The sequence below is a fragment of the Bos mutus genome, chromosome 20 (assembly GCF_027580195.1).
Source record: "Bos mutus isolate GX-2022 chromosome 20, NWIPB_WYAK_1.1, whole genome shotgun sequence".
In the NCBI taxonomy this organism is placed as follows: Eukaryota; Metazoa; Chordata; class Mammalia; order Artiodactyla; family Bovidae; genus Bos; species Bos mutus.
Genome location: NC_091636.1, coordinates 17,951,343 through 17,964,641, shown reverse-complemented (window position 1 = coordinate 17,964,641; position 13,299 = coordinate 17,951,343). Strand labels below are relative to the sequence as shown.

At 38.3% G+C, this 13,299-nt stretch overlaps 1 protein-coding gene across 7 annotated transcripts in view; it reads left to right on the top strand.

Moving 5' to 3' along the window:
* PDE4D (phosphodiesterase 4D) overlaps positions 1 to 13,299 on the top strand; it is an 810,773-nt gene that overhangs the window by 778,913 nt on the left and 18,561 nt on the right. The gene's annotated exons all lie outside the window — the stretch shown is intronic.

Genomic DNA, 13,299 nt, shown 5'->3' with positions numbered 1-13,299 from the left:
CCAGGGAGTAACTAGTCTCTGGGATAGTCCTTCATCATGGACTATTTCTGTGTCCCAGAAACCATTCACAAAGGTAAAAAATTCACTTAGGATTATCTGAGCCTAGAACACAACGACTTTTTACATATAAATGCAAAATGTTTTTTGCATGGTGCTAATCCACAGTACATTTTTGAGTAATGCAATTGCAGTGTAATTTGAGGGAAAAGTGTACTTTGTTAATCTGAAAACCTTTCCAAGAGCCACTCACCATTTTGGAAAAAGATCATCCCTCCAATACAGCACTCCGGTAATTATTTCCATGTTGCTGTCACAGTGATGGTAATTCTCCACATTAGAGGAATCAGAGCACTTAGTGCTCTGTTGCTCAGTCATGTCTGACTCTGCAACTTATGGACTACAGCCTGACAGGGTCCTCTGTCCATGGAATTCTCCAGGCAAGAATAATGGAGTGGGTTGCCATTCTCTTCTTGGGGGTGGGGCGGGGTTCTTCCCAACCCAGGGATCGAACCTGGGTCTCCTGCATCACAGACAGATTCTTTACCATCTGAGCCACCAGGGAAGCCCAAGTGCTTTACATATGTGTACTAATTAAAACTCCCAACAACATAGATAGATGGTATTATTATTATTCTCATTTTCAGATGAGTAAACTGAAGCATGGAAAGTTTAAATAACTTTCTTGAGATCACACAGCTAGTGATAGTAAGATACAAGCTTTTACTGTGTCTTTTTTTTTTTAATGTACTCGTGTACAAGTGTTTAATTTTGCAATGTTTAATTTATAAATTACTTTTTTCAACTTTTGTTATTGGGCCACTAATTCATGTCTGACTCTTTTGTGACCCCTTTATGTTACTGGTAAGCCATTACACAAATTTTTTTAAGTACCTATATAAGGGTTGCTTAGTATGTGTGTATATATTTAGTAAAGTGTGTATGTAAAAAGAATATTTAAGAATTTCATTTCAGGATTAAAAAGTATTTGTTACACAAAGAAAGAAGTAACTTATTAATAGTTTGAAATTCAACAAAGAATAAAATAGATAGATTGCTGTTGCTGCTCAGTCACTAAGTCAGGTCCAGTTCTTTTCACCCCCATGGACTGCAGCACGCCAGGCTTCCCTGTCCTGCACAATCTCCTGGTTTTTTCTCAGATTTGTGTCCACTGAGTTGGTGATGCTATCTAACCTCATCTCATCCTTTCCTGCCCCCTTCTCCTTTTGCCTTCAATCTTTCCCAGCAACAAATAGATTACTAGATGGAAACAAATAATGGGCAGTACAATAAGGCCAAGAATGGCCCCCACCACCACCCCCTGCCCCTGCCTCAGGGCCTTTGCTCTCCGCAGATCCATTGCTTGACTCCCTCTACCCCCAGAAATCCATAAGACTTGCTCCCTCTCTTTCTTCAGGTTTCTGAGCATGTGTCATCTCATCAAAGTCTTTCTTTGATCATCATATAAGAGAGGAACCTTTATCCCTGATACCTCTTACCCTCCTTGTCATTTCTTTTTCTCTATTGCACCTACCATTACTGACATATGTATTTATGGAATTAATTGTCGAATGTAAGCTCTGGGTGAAAAACCGTTGTTCACACTGCTATACCCCCATATCCAGGAGAGTGTCTGGAATATAATAGAGTAATAAGTAATCTTTAAAGAGTGAGTATAGAATAGTTAAGAGTTTGGTGAAGGGCTGAAATATTTGGTCTTGAGGTGTATTTTGAATGATTTAAATTTGACTTCGAAAGACCAGCTTGAAGTAGATAGAATAAAAGATGGGAGGGTACTGATAGTTCCCTGGCAGCCTAGTGGTTAGGATTCCAGGCTTTCACTGCCATGGCCCAGACTCAGTCCCTGGTTGGGGGAACTACTGAGATCCCACAAGCCACAGGGTATGGCCAAAAAAAAAAAAAAGGAGGGCTTCATCACAGGGATGGGTGGAATAGGAGCCTGCTGGGAACTGAGCAAGTGTGGAAAGAGCTTAAACTCAGGGATTAAGGCCAGTGTCAGGCCAGAGCTTCCAGAGAAGTCCAGATATGTTGAAGCAGGTGACACTGAGTTGTCAGCCACTGGCTTTGGAGTGGCAGACTGAGTCTGAGTTTGAGGAAAGTTGCCTGGCAGTTGAGATCAGTAAGCGGGTGGTGGAGAAAAGCCAAAGGACATGAGTAAAGAAGCAATTACAGTGTTTTGAGTCTGATGCATGGAATGAAATGATGCAGTTGGAAGGAAACAAGTATATATATGGATACATGTTATCCTTTTAAAAGGATAAGCCAGGAGTTTACAAATGTAGGCATCTTCTACTGTATAGCACATGAAACTCTGATCAATGTTATGTGGCAGCCTGGATGGGAGGGGGATTTAGAGAGAATAGATAAATGTATATGTATGGCTGTGGCCACATAGGGAAAAGGACAGTTTTCAGAACTGGAAAAGGTCAGGTCAGCCACAGAACTGCAAAAGGTCAGTTTTCATTCCAGTTCCAAAGAAAGGCAATGCCAAAGAATGTTCAAACTACTGCATGATTGCACTCATCTCACACACTAGCAAAATAATGCTCAAAATTCTCCAAGCAAGGCTTCAGCAGTACATGAACCAAGAACTTCCAGATGTTCAAGCTGGATTTAGAAAAGGCAGAGGAATCAGAGATCAAATTGCCAACATCTGTTGGATCATTGAAAAAGCAAGAGAGTTCCAGAAAAACATCGGCTTTATTGACTACACCAAAGCCTTTGACTGTTTGGATCATGACAAACTGTGGAACATCCTTCAAGAGATGGGAATACCAGACCATCTTACCTGCCTCCTGAGAAATCTATAAGCAGGTCAAGAAGCAACAATTAGAACCGGACATGGAACAACAGACTGTTTCCAAATAGGAAAAGGAGTACGTCAAGGCTGTATATTGTCACCCTGCTTATTTAACTTATATGCAGAGTACATCATGAGAAATGCTGGGCTAGATGAAGCACAAGCTGGAATCAAGATTGCCGGGAGAAATATCAATAACCTCAGATATGCAGATGATACCACCCTTATGGCAGAAAGTGAAGAGGAACTAAAAAGCCTCTTGATGAAAGTGAAAGAAGAGAGTGAAAAAGTTGGCTTAAAGCTCAGCATTCAAAAAACGAAGATCATGGCATTGGGTTCCATCATTTCATGGCAACTATATGGGGAAACAATGGAAACAGTGTCAGACTTTATTTTCTTGGACTCCAAAATCACTGCAGATGGTGACTGCAGCCGGGGAATTAAAAGATGCTTGCTCCTTGGAAGAAAAGCTGTGGCCAGCCTAGACAGCATATTAAAAAAGCAGAGATGTTACTTTGCTAGCAAAGGTCCATCTAGTCCAAGCTATGGTTTTTCCAGTAGTCATGTCTGGATGTGAGAGTTGGACTATAAAGAAAGCTGAGCGCTGAAAAATTGATGCTTTCGAAGTGTGGTGTTGGATAAGACTCTTGAGAGTCTCTTGGACTGCAAGGAGATCAAAGCAGTCAATCCTAAAGGAAATCAGTTCTGAATATTCATTGAAGGACTGATGCTGAAGCTGAAACTCAAATATTTTGGCTACCTGATGGAAAGAACTGACTCATTGGAAAAGACCCTGATGAAGGCTGGAGGAGAAGGGGATGACAGAGGATGAGATGGTTGGATGGCATCACCAATTCGATAGACATCAGTTTGAGCAAGCTCCAGGAGTTGGTGATGGACAGGGAGGCGTGGCGTGCTGCAGTCCATGGGGTTGCAAAGAGTCGGACATGACTGTGTGACTAAACTGAACTGAACTGATGTGTATGGCTGAGCCCCTTCGCTGTCCACTTGAAACTATCACAACATTGTTAATCAGCTATACCCCCAATAAAAAATAAAAAGTTAAAAAAATATAGGCACAGCAATGAAATATTTATCATGATCATCAATGTTATCATCATAGCCTAATATCTATTTATCACTATGTATCAGATGTTTTCAGTGCTTTGCATATAAAGTGAAAGTGAAGTAGCTCAGTCATGTCCAACTCTGTTGCAATCCCATGGACTGTAGCTGGCAAGGCTCCTCTGTCTATGAGATTTTCCCAGCAAGAACCCTGGAGTGGGTTGCCATTTTCTTCTCCAGGGGATTTTCCTGACCCAGGGATTGAACCCAGGTCTCCCGTACTGCAGGCAGACTCTTTACCGTCTGCGCCACCAGGGAAGCCTAAGCTTTGCATATAACACCTCATTTAATCCTCATAATAGTTGTCCTGGCTATTTATTGCTATAACATATCACTTCAAACTTTGTGGTTTAGAATATCTATTTTTAAATTATTTTGCACTGTTTTATGGGTTAGTTGGGCTTGGCTCGACATTCTCACGTAAGAATCCGTCATGTGCTTGCAGTCAGATGGTGATGAGGGGTGGAGTCATCTACAGGGACAATTGCTTGGATGGCTAAGATAGATTCTTCACTTTCAGGTCTGGCTTGGGGCTGGCATGGCTGGTAGGGCTGGAGATAGCTGAGTATGCCTATGTGCTTGCTCATTTTCTCTGTCTTTCTCTCCTCCCATCTTCTCCTCCTCCAACCACCAGCATTTCTTTCTCTGGGTCCCTCTCCCAGAAACCTTTCCATAAACTCAGCAAGGGCTTCCTCCTAACATGGCAGTCTCAGAATACTCACGCTTTCTTACAAGGTGGCTCAGAGATCCCAAGAGCACATTCATGGAGTCCAAGGTGAGAGCTGCCAGACTTCCTGTGACAGGCTCCACAGATAGGCATCATCCTTTGTTGGTTACCCAAGCCAGCTCAGATTCAGTGTAGGGTCCTGTGGCTCATCAGGAGGCATCTTTGGAGACAGTTACCACAGTAGCCAATTTTACAAATGAGGAAACTGACACAGAAGTGAGAGTCTTCCTCGTGGGTTATGCACTAAAGGATTTCAACTCAGAGTCTGTTCTTAGTACTTGAGTGAACTTGGGAAAAGCACTGTCTCTTTAGGTATTACTTTATGTGGATATTAGGATGTTTGGAGGGATGATATTGAAAGTCCTTTCCACTTCTTTCACCCATTAAAGCCTTTGGATTTAGATGATGAGAGTGGGAATGGAAAGGAACAAGGGTAAGTGAAAAAGCCCTGCTGTCGAAGACAGAACTTTGTAACAGTATGGAGGGAAGGTACATGCTAGACCAGGAATACACCAGGGTCACTCAAGGATTCAGTTGGATTATTACATTAAACATCTAACAGTGGTCAACTCACATGAAATACCTATTGAATAGCAAGAGTCATAGATTTCAGTTTGAGACACTGGAATATGGGCCCACTGAGTGAAGTGGGAGTAGTCATAGTAAGAGCTGCTTTGAATAGAAAAAGGACCTACCAATTTTGAAAAAGTCTGAGGTGTCTGGTAGGACATTCCATCAGGAATAGTATCCTTTAGTTATTTGTAAATAAGGTCCTAAATTTCACATTAGAAGAGGTCATTAGAGAGTGTTTGCCCTGGAGAGAGTCTTTGTGTGTATCCTAGATTAGAAGATGAATTGAAGGCAACAAAGGTCAGAGAAGTGGGAGGAAAAACTTCATCCGGAAGCTGCAGGTCCTGGGAGTGAGAAAGAGGGGAGAGAGTGATCAGACTATTGAACACTAAAGAGAAGTTGAGAATGAGAGAACAGTGCAAGAGGAGGACCTTTGCATTCTTCTGGAAGCAGTTTTAGTGAAATATGGGAGTTTAACATTGTTTTTTGTAGAAGATTTTGGGACTTTGGGAATGAATACATTGGGTGGGAACTGCAGCTGAAGACTTTGGCAGCAGAGGACCAATAGAAGTTCAAAGAGGCAGGGGTGACATGTTTCTGATGAGGGTGTGCTTTCTGAGACTGGTAAACCTGATGTAGGAAGACTGAGCAGTCACCACACCGACAAGTTAGAGAAACACAGAGAAGTGGGTACAAACTGAGATGGAGGAAAGGTAGACTGGACAGGACGTCATGCTAAAACAGAGCAAAAGCTGCTGCTGCTGCTAAGTCACTTCAGTCGTGTCCGACTCTGTGCAACCCCATAGACGGCAGCCCACCAGGCTCCTCTGTTCCTGGGATTTTCCAGGCAAGAATACTGGAGTGGGTTGCCCTACTTTCCCCTTATTTCTTATCCGTAAGACCTCTTTAATATAAACGTTACTGAATAATGCTGCTGCTGTTGCTAAGTTGCTTCAGTCGTGTCTGACTCTGTGCAACCCCATAGACGGCAGCCCATCAGGCTTCCCCGTCCCTGGAATTCTCCAGGCAAGAACACTGGAGTGGGTTGCCATGTCCTTCTCCAATGCATGAAAGTGAAAAGTGAAAGTGAAGTCGCTCAGTCGTATCCAAGGCTATCTCAAACCAAATAGAAAAGATTATTTTTTCCCAAAGGAATTTAGATTTCTTATTTACTTCTTGTAAAAGACCTGATTACTTTTGAGCTCAAGTCTGTATTCTTAACAGCCACTCTTATACCTTTACACAATCATAAAAATACTCTTCTGATCAAAATATAGATCCTGAAATCTGTCCACAGAGCTCTGCATTCTTGAACCATATACAGTGCATTGGCTTTCAGGTTTCCACCCCTCCTTCCAATCAAATTTATAATAAATCATCCCCACCCTTAGATTTTGGAAGGTTGTGGAGCTCAACCACATATAACAATTGAAACAAAAGGAGCTAAGAATAGCAATGCCACACAGGTGAAGAAGTGCATCACTTCCATTTATGAATTCTGGACATTATTTCTATTTTCTAATTACACTATGCTCTCAGGTTGGACTGAGGAAGAACTTCAGTTGTATATGTGTCACCTGGGAAACCACTTGTTTTGGATTTGACAGAGGGAGACAATTAAAATGTCTGCCATTTTTAGAGCAGCTTTTATTTATTTAAATTTTTTAGAGCAACTTTTATTTTGAAGACAAGTCAGAGAATATTAAAATTCATAGAAATGACTCTGAAAGGATTGGAAATTCTTATTTAAGAATGAACTATGAATTCTGCAGAGTTTTATGGTGGTTATTCATCACAATGAGAAGTAAAGCCCATTCATCTTTTCATGCGGCAGCCTGAGCTGTAGGGATACCATTATTAAATGGCGTTTACCAGAGGTGAGGAGAAAAACCTCCTCCCCAGAGGTTCACCCTTGCCAACCAATCACAGAGCAGCCTGGGCCTAGTCCACGCCCACTGCCCTGATAGACCCAGGTACGCAATGTGATTGGTGCATAGTTGGGGTTTTATGGGAGGGGTTTCTTGTCACTCTTTCTGGCTTCCCTGCAGTTCCTTATTTGGTAGCTTTTGACAGAACTACTCTTTCTTGCAGCTAAGCATCTTGACATACATTATTCATTAAGCCCTGGAGCTCAGGGAGAGAAAGATGCAGACCCTTAGATCTTTAGATGTTTCTTTATCACACGAATTGTCTTTATTCAGAATAGTGGTTGAATTCTTTTGCATTCTGGAGTTTTACAAATGGCATGTATTCAATGGGAAACCGACTGGATGGGATCTAATGCGAGGCTTTCTTATGTGTACTTAATTACCAAAAATCTTTAAAAATCTGCATACTCTGCTTGTGGAGATTGCTAAGTATCAAGGTTTTGAAGATATTCTTATTTTAGAACTTACTCTCTATATAATCAATCAAAAATGCCTGAAGCAAACTATTTACTGTCAGTATCTTGGGGCTACATAAAGGTAAGATTTATTTAGCCTTTGTAAACTCCTGATTACTCTGATTACATAACTAATAATTTTAATAAATTACTATGGAGTAAAGCTTTCTAAGCAATCTTTTCTTTAGACATGAGCTACAGAAGACATGTGTGTTTTTAGTGGTCAAGATAAGGAGAAATTGTATAACTTTTATTAGTTGTAATTTGTATGTTAAAATAGCTTTTTAATTTTCAGCATTTCTTCTGTTTTATCTTGTGTAGATTTGAGTGTTTTAAGTGTCAAGGTAATTCCATTGGAGATAAATAATGGGATAAATTATAACTGGTACATGGGCTATAATTAGTATGTAGCATTTAAAGTCTATAAAAATTAGTTTATGCCTCTTTCTAAAAAGCTGTACTACTTTTACCTGATGAGGTTTTTTTTTTTTTTTTTCCAACCTTTGGATATAGATGACAATAAAATTGACAGTATTTAATTTTTAGGTGATATTTTATGTAAATGAACACTTGATCTATTTGTAAAACTGAAAGATGTAAATTTATATGATACTGCTATATTTGTTAAATCTCAAAAAATGAATTAGTACACTGCATTTAATAAGGTTATGTTCCTGCTTGGTAAGCTTCTTGCATGCCATGTGGTAATGCTAACCTGGCAGTCCTATCTGTTTAATATAGACTTGAGGTGGAAAAATCTTTTTCAGTCCTAAATGAAACATCACTTCAGAAACTGGAGTTTATTCTTGAATGTTTGAGCAAATCACAATACACATTTTTAGAGAATCCTTTTCCATTACTTTAAGGGCTTTCAGATTGAAACATTTTTCATTTTCTTTGTTTCTTTTTAAAGCAAAATTTCCTCTTTCCTGTGAGATTTACTTGCATTCTAAGAAAACTTATTTCAGTTTTAGTTGTCCAAAGTCATGATTTTCCACCTTCCTTAAAATCTTGATTCCAGATTTTGTCATTTTCATTATTTGAATTTTGCTAGCCATTTCTTGGCTTAATTTTTTTTTAATAGAGAAAAGTATAGAGAGTAATAAAGAAGCATCCCCCTCCCCAGTCTCTCTGGAATTAATTTCTTAGCTTCTATACAGCTCATATTTGATACTTTTTGAAGGGCTTCACAGTCATGTTATAATTATGGATAATACCTTCGAGAATCTACAGAATTTTAATGCTTTTTGCAGAAATTTTGCTGGCAGCTTTATGTTTTTAATATTATATTGCTAAAAACACTTAGGAAGGATAGATATACATGTATTTTAGTCTTATTATGTATTTTGAAAGATTTGTTTTTGTGCGGTTAATACAGTGTTTATTTTAGCTTTTAATGCTGGCATCCACCAAACTGTGTCACAGTGCAGCATATTCAAATAATTTTTAGCAGAATGTTGTGGGGAAAAACAAGCATTTACTTAATGTTTGACCTTTACCACTGTCTTAATTATATACTAGAAGATATATAATGCACTAAGTAGCACATTGGCATGAGGGGGAAGTACAGGGATTAAATTTGGGAATACTTTAATTTTTTTTATTATTTAGTTTTGTTTCCTTGACAGTCTTAAATAAACATAAATTGGATAACTGGAGTTGAAAAAGCAATATTCAGTATTCAGTTCAACTGCATTTTCCCTTTCCTTTATGTTTTATATTTGCTGCATACAGACATTCTGATGCATAATGAGAACAAAGGATTTGAAAGCATTCACTTAGAGGTCTTCCTCTTTATTCTTTGTTGCAACAATAACTCTACATATCATTTCAGACTGTTTAGATCAGAAACAATCAGAATCATTCATCAGTCTAAAATATTTAGAGGTCCTTTTAGAGATATCTAAGTGCTCAATTAAATTGTTCTACATTTTGCAACCAGTTCTTTTTGAAAAGCAGTTCTATATTTTGTCTCTTCTAAATCTATAAATTGAGAAAGAACCTAGAAAGCATTCTAGGAAAAATAGATTTTATTACCTTTTCTAATCATTTTCCCCCTCATGGCAGTTTTACAGTTATGTTAATAATTGGTATGTAGTTATCTTAAAATGAGAGAAATTCCACTTGGATTTAAAAATGATTGTTGAGTGATTTAGTTTATTGTCTGTTAGCACATCCAGCTATACACTCCAAAACCAAATTGTAAGAGGAACTACCAGTTGAGGAAGCACTGATGGTAATTTTGGGGGTTATTAATTTAGCTTCCCTTGGACCATATGTTTTATATCAGTAGCAAAAACAAAAAAAGAAACAATTTTGATTCCTTTTAGAAAAGTTCTTTGTGCTATAATTTAATTGACTCTCTGAAAATTGTTTTTAGGAAATCTCCTATACTTTTGGGAAGAAAGAGGTCTGCTTAAAATATTGTTACCTAATTATGTTAAAAGGAAATGTTGACTTCCTTGGAGCACCTCCCAAGTCTTGGGAGGGTGATAGGTGTGCAATGAAGGGTTTTTCTCCACCCATGCTTTGGGGTTTTGAACAAAGGGAAAAGGATAGTCTGGGAATATATGTATATGATGCAAAAATAATCAGCAGAATATAACGTGTCATTTATCAGTCTGTACAACAGAATTCTTTCACTGGAATTTTTTGCTTTAGTTATTTGCACCAACTGGCTATTTTGATGAGTTGTATAATCAAACTGCCAAGAAGATTACACTTCATTTTCATGTTCTTCCAGTTAAATACAGTAATTTGCGTGGCATATCTGCAGATACCATGCAGTTTTTCTTCTTGGGCATATGGCAATGTATTCCTTATACCAAATTGCTTACATGTTAGAAAGTAGAAAAACTGGGTTCCTATCTGACTGTTTGAGTGGCACCAACTGCCCCCCACCAAGGCTGCAACGTTTTTTTAGTTACATTCAAATAAATGCATGGAAGGCAGGTGGACAGTGGTTCCTGTATAACAGACTGTAGAATGGCTAGGCTAGTGGCTGAAAATCTTACTTATTCCCCTAACTTTTAAGAAAGGATTTTGTCATGACCAGGCAGTCCTCTCTGGCCACTTCTATCTCATAGCAGGGACAATTTCAGGTCAAAGAGATATTTCATTAAATATATGTTTTAGAGGTTTAGCAGACTCTCTTGAATATATTTTGCCTAAAAAGTAGATTTTTTCCAGGAGAAAATTTCATTCATCAAACAGATATTTACATACCTTTAGGCCTTATGCATGGTACTTGAGTTCTAAGTCACTTCAGTTGTGTCCGACTCTTTGTGACCCTGTGAACTGTAACCCACCAGGCTCTTCTGTCCATGGGATTCTCCAGGCAAGAATGCTGGAGTGGGTGGTCATGCCCTCCTCTAGGATCTTCCTGACCCAGGGATCTTGTGCATTGACAGGCCAGTTCTTTAGCACTATCACCACCTGGGAAGCCCCTTAGGCATGGTTTTTTGTTGTTGTTCAGCCGCTCAGTTGGGTCTCCTGCTTTGCAACCCCATGGATTATAGCACACCAAGGTTCCCTGTCCTTTACCATCTCCCAGAGCTTGCTCAAACTCATGTCCATTGAGTCGGTGATGGCATCCAACCATCTCATCCTCTGTTGTCCCCTTCTCCTCCTGCCTTCCATCTTTCCCAGCATCAGGGTCTTTTCTAATGAATCAGCCCTTTGCATCAGGTGGCCCCAAAGTATTAGAGTTTCAACTTCAGCATCAGTCCTTCAATGAATATGCAGGACTGATTTCCTTTAGGATTGACTGGTTGGATCTCCTTGCTGTCCAAGGGACTCTCAAGAGTCTTCTCCAACATCACAGTTCAATAGCATCAATTCTCTGGCACTTAGCTTTCTTTATGGTCCAACTCTCACATTCATACATGACTACTGGAAAAACCATAGCTTTGACTAATCTGACCTTGGTTGGCAAAGTAGTGTCTCTGCTTTTTAATATAGTGACCATTTTCTATATGAATAATACCCTAAATTATTTTTTGGTATTGGTAGGGGAGCTAGATATTTAGGTATATATTTTATGTTGGTTTAAATACAGTTAGATCTTCTGTCCATTCCTGCAATGATAAAATTAAACTATCACTATAAAAGGCCTAGGAAACCAGGAGATAAAATTCAAATAATATTGAGCATCTACTGTGTGCCAGTGTGAGTTAAATGATCTTACACACTCATAAATGATAGCCTGTGAATTGTTTAAGAAAATATAACTGCATAAAAAATGGGCAGAAAATATTTTGAACACTTGGTATTATCTTTATGAACTTTCTTGAAAGGTTCCAAATTTTACTTTTTCCCCCAGTGGATCATAATATATAATGCTCAGTGACAATAAGCAAAATGTATGTTTATTTTAAAATTGGTATTTTGCAGTCTACAAAGCAGTGACCATGCCAATTTTAAAATATAAAATATACATACATTTGTTGACTCATTTATCTTATAACTGGTTGTTTGCACCTTTTAATCCCCTTCTTCTATTTAACCCATCCATTATTCCCCAAGTCTGCCAACCAGTGGTTTTTATGTATCTGTGAGCCTGTTTCTGTTCTATTCATTCATTTTCTGATTCTGCATATAAGTGATAACGTACGGTATTTGTCTTTAACTTGTTTCACTACCATACAACCCTCCAGGTCCATCCAAGTTGTCACAAATGGCAAGATTCCATTCTCCTTTTTTATGGCTGAGTAATATTCCACTGTGTGTGTGTGTGTGTGTGTGTGCGCGCGCGCGCGCGTGCACACACGTGTAAATATACACACATTGCAAAATATAATATACAGCACAGAATATAACCAATGATATTATAATAACTTTGTTTGGTACAGAATCTATTAATATTAAAATACCAAATCACTATGTTGTATACCAAAAACCCAGGATATTGTCAACTATGTTTCAACAAATATACACAAAGGAAAAAGGCATAGCTAATTATATACAGTTATTAGCAGTGAGACAGTGAGGATATACATGAGTTCTACATGCATTTTTTAATCAGAGCAAGTTATAAAAAAAAAATACACAACAGAAGTGAACTTTGTGTTTCTGAGTTTGAGAATGAGCATCGTCAGTCTGTAAATTAACAACCAGAGGTATCTCTGTTGGTTATAGCCGGTTCTTCAATTTTGACTGCAGGAAAATGCTAATATGCATTTCTTATATCCAACAGTATACTGAAATTTTTTATTGATCTCAGTACTTTACAGTGATCAATTCTGATACCTAATTTAGATGATCAATAAGATTAACTCTGGAAGTGATTTGCCAAATTATCTTGAGTTTATATAACACCTTGGGATGAATTGTGCAGAGCCAAAATTTTTTTTAAATTCTAATAAACTAAATACTGAGTTAAAAATGCATTTCAGACATTACTAAATGATGATTCACTACTCTCTTTACCCCAGCGTTAATTGAGGATTTATGATGAAATTCACAATTTGAAAGGCTTTTTTGTGATCAAGTATTTAGTTTTTGCTCTATATAGAAAAAATATATTGTTTAGTACATTAAAAGAAATATTAAGGTATATTAAAAGATCTATTTGAGTTATTTGGGAAGTCAAAGGAAGATACATTGAGAAGCAATAATGGCTAGGAAAGCGTAACATTGTTGAGAATTCCGGTTTTGATAATGCCATGTGCTGGTGAT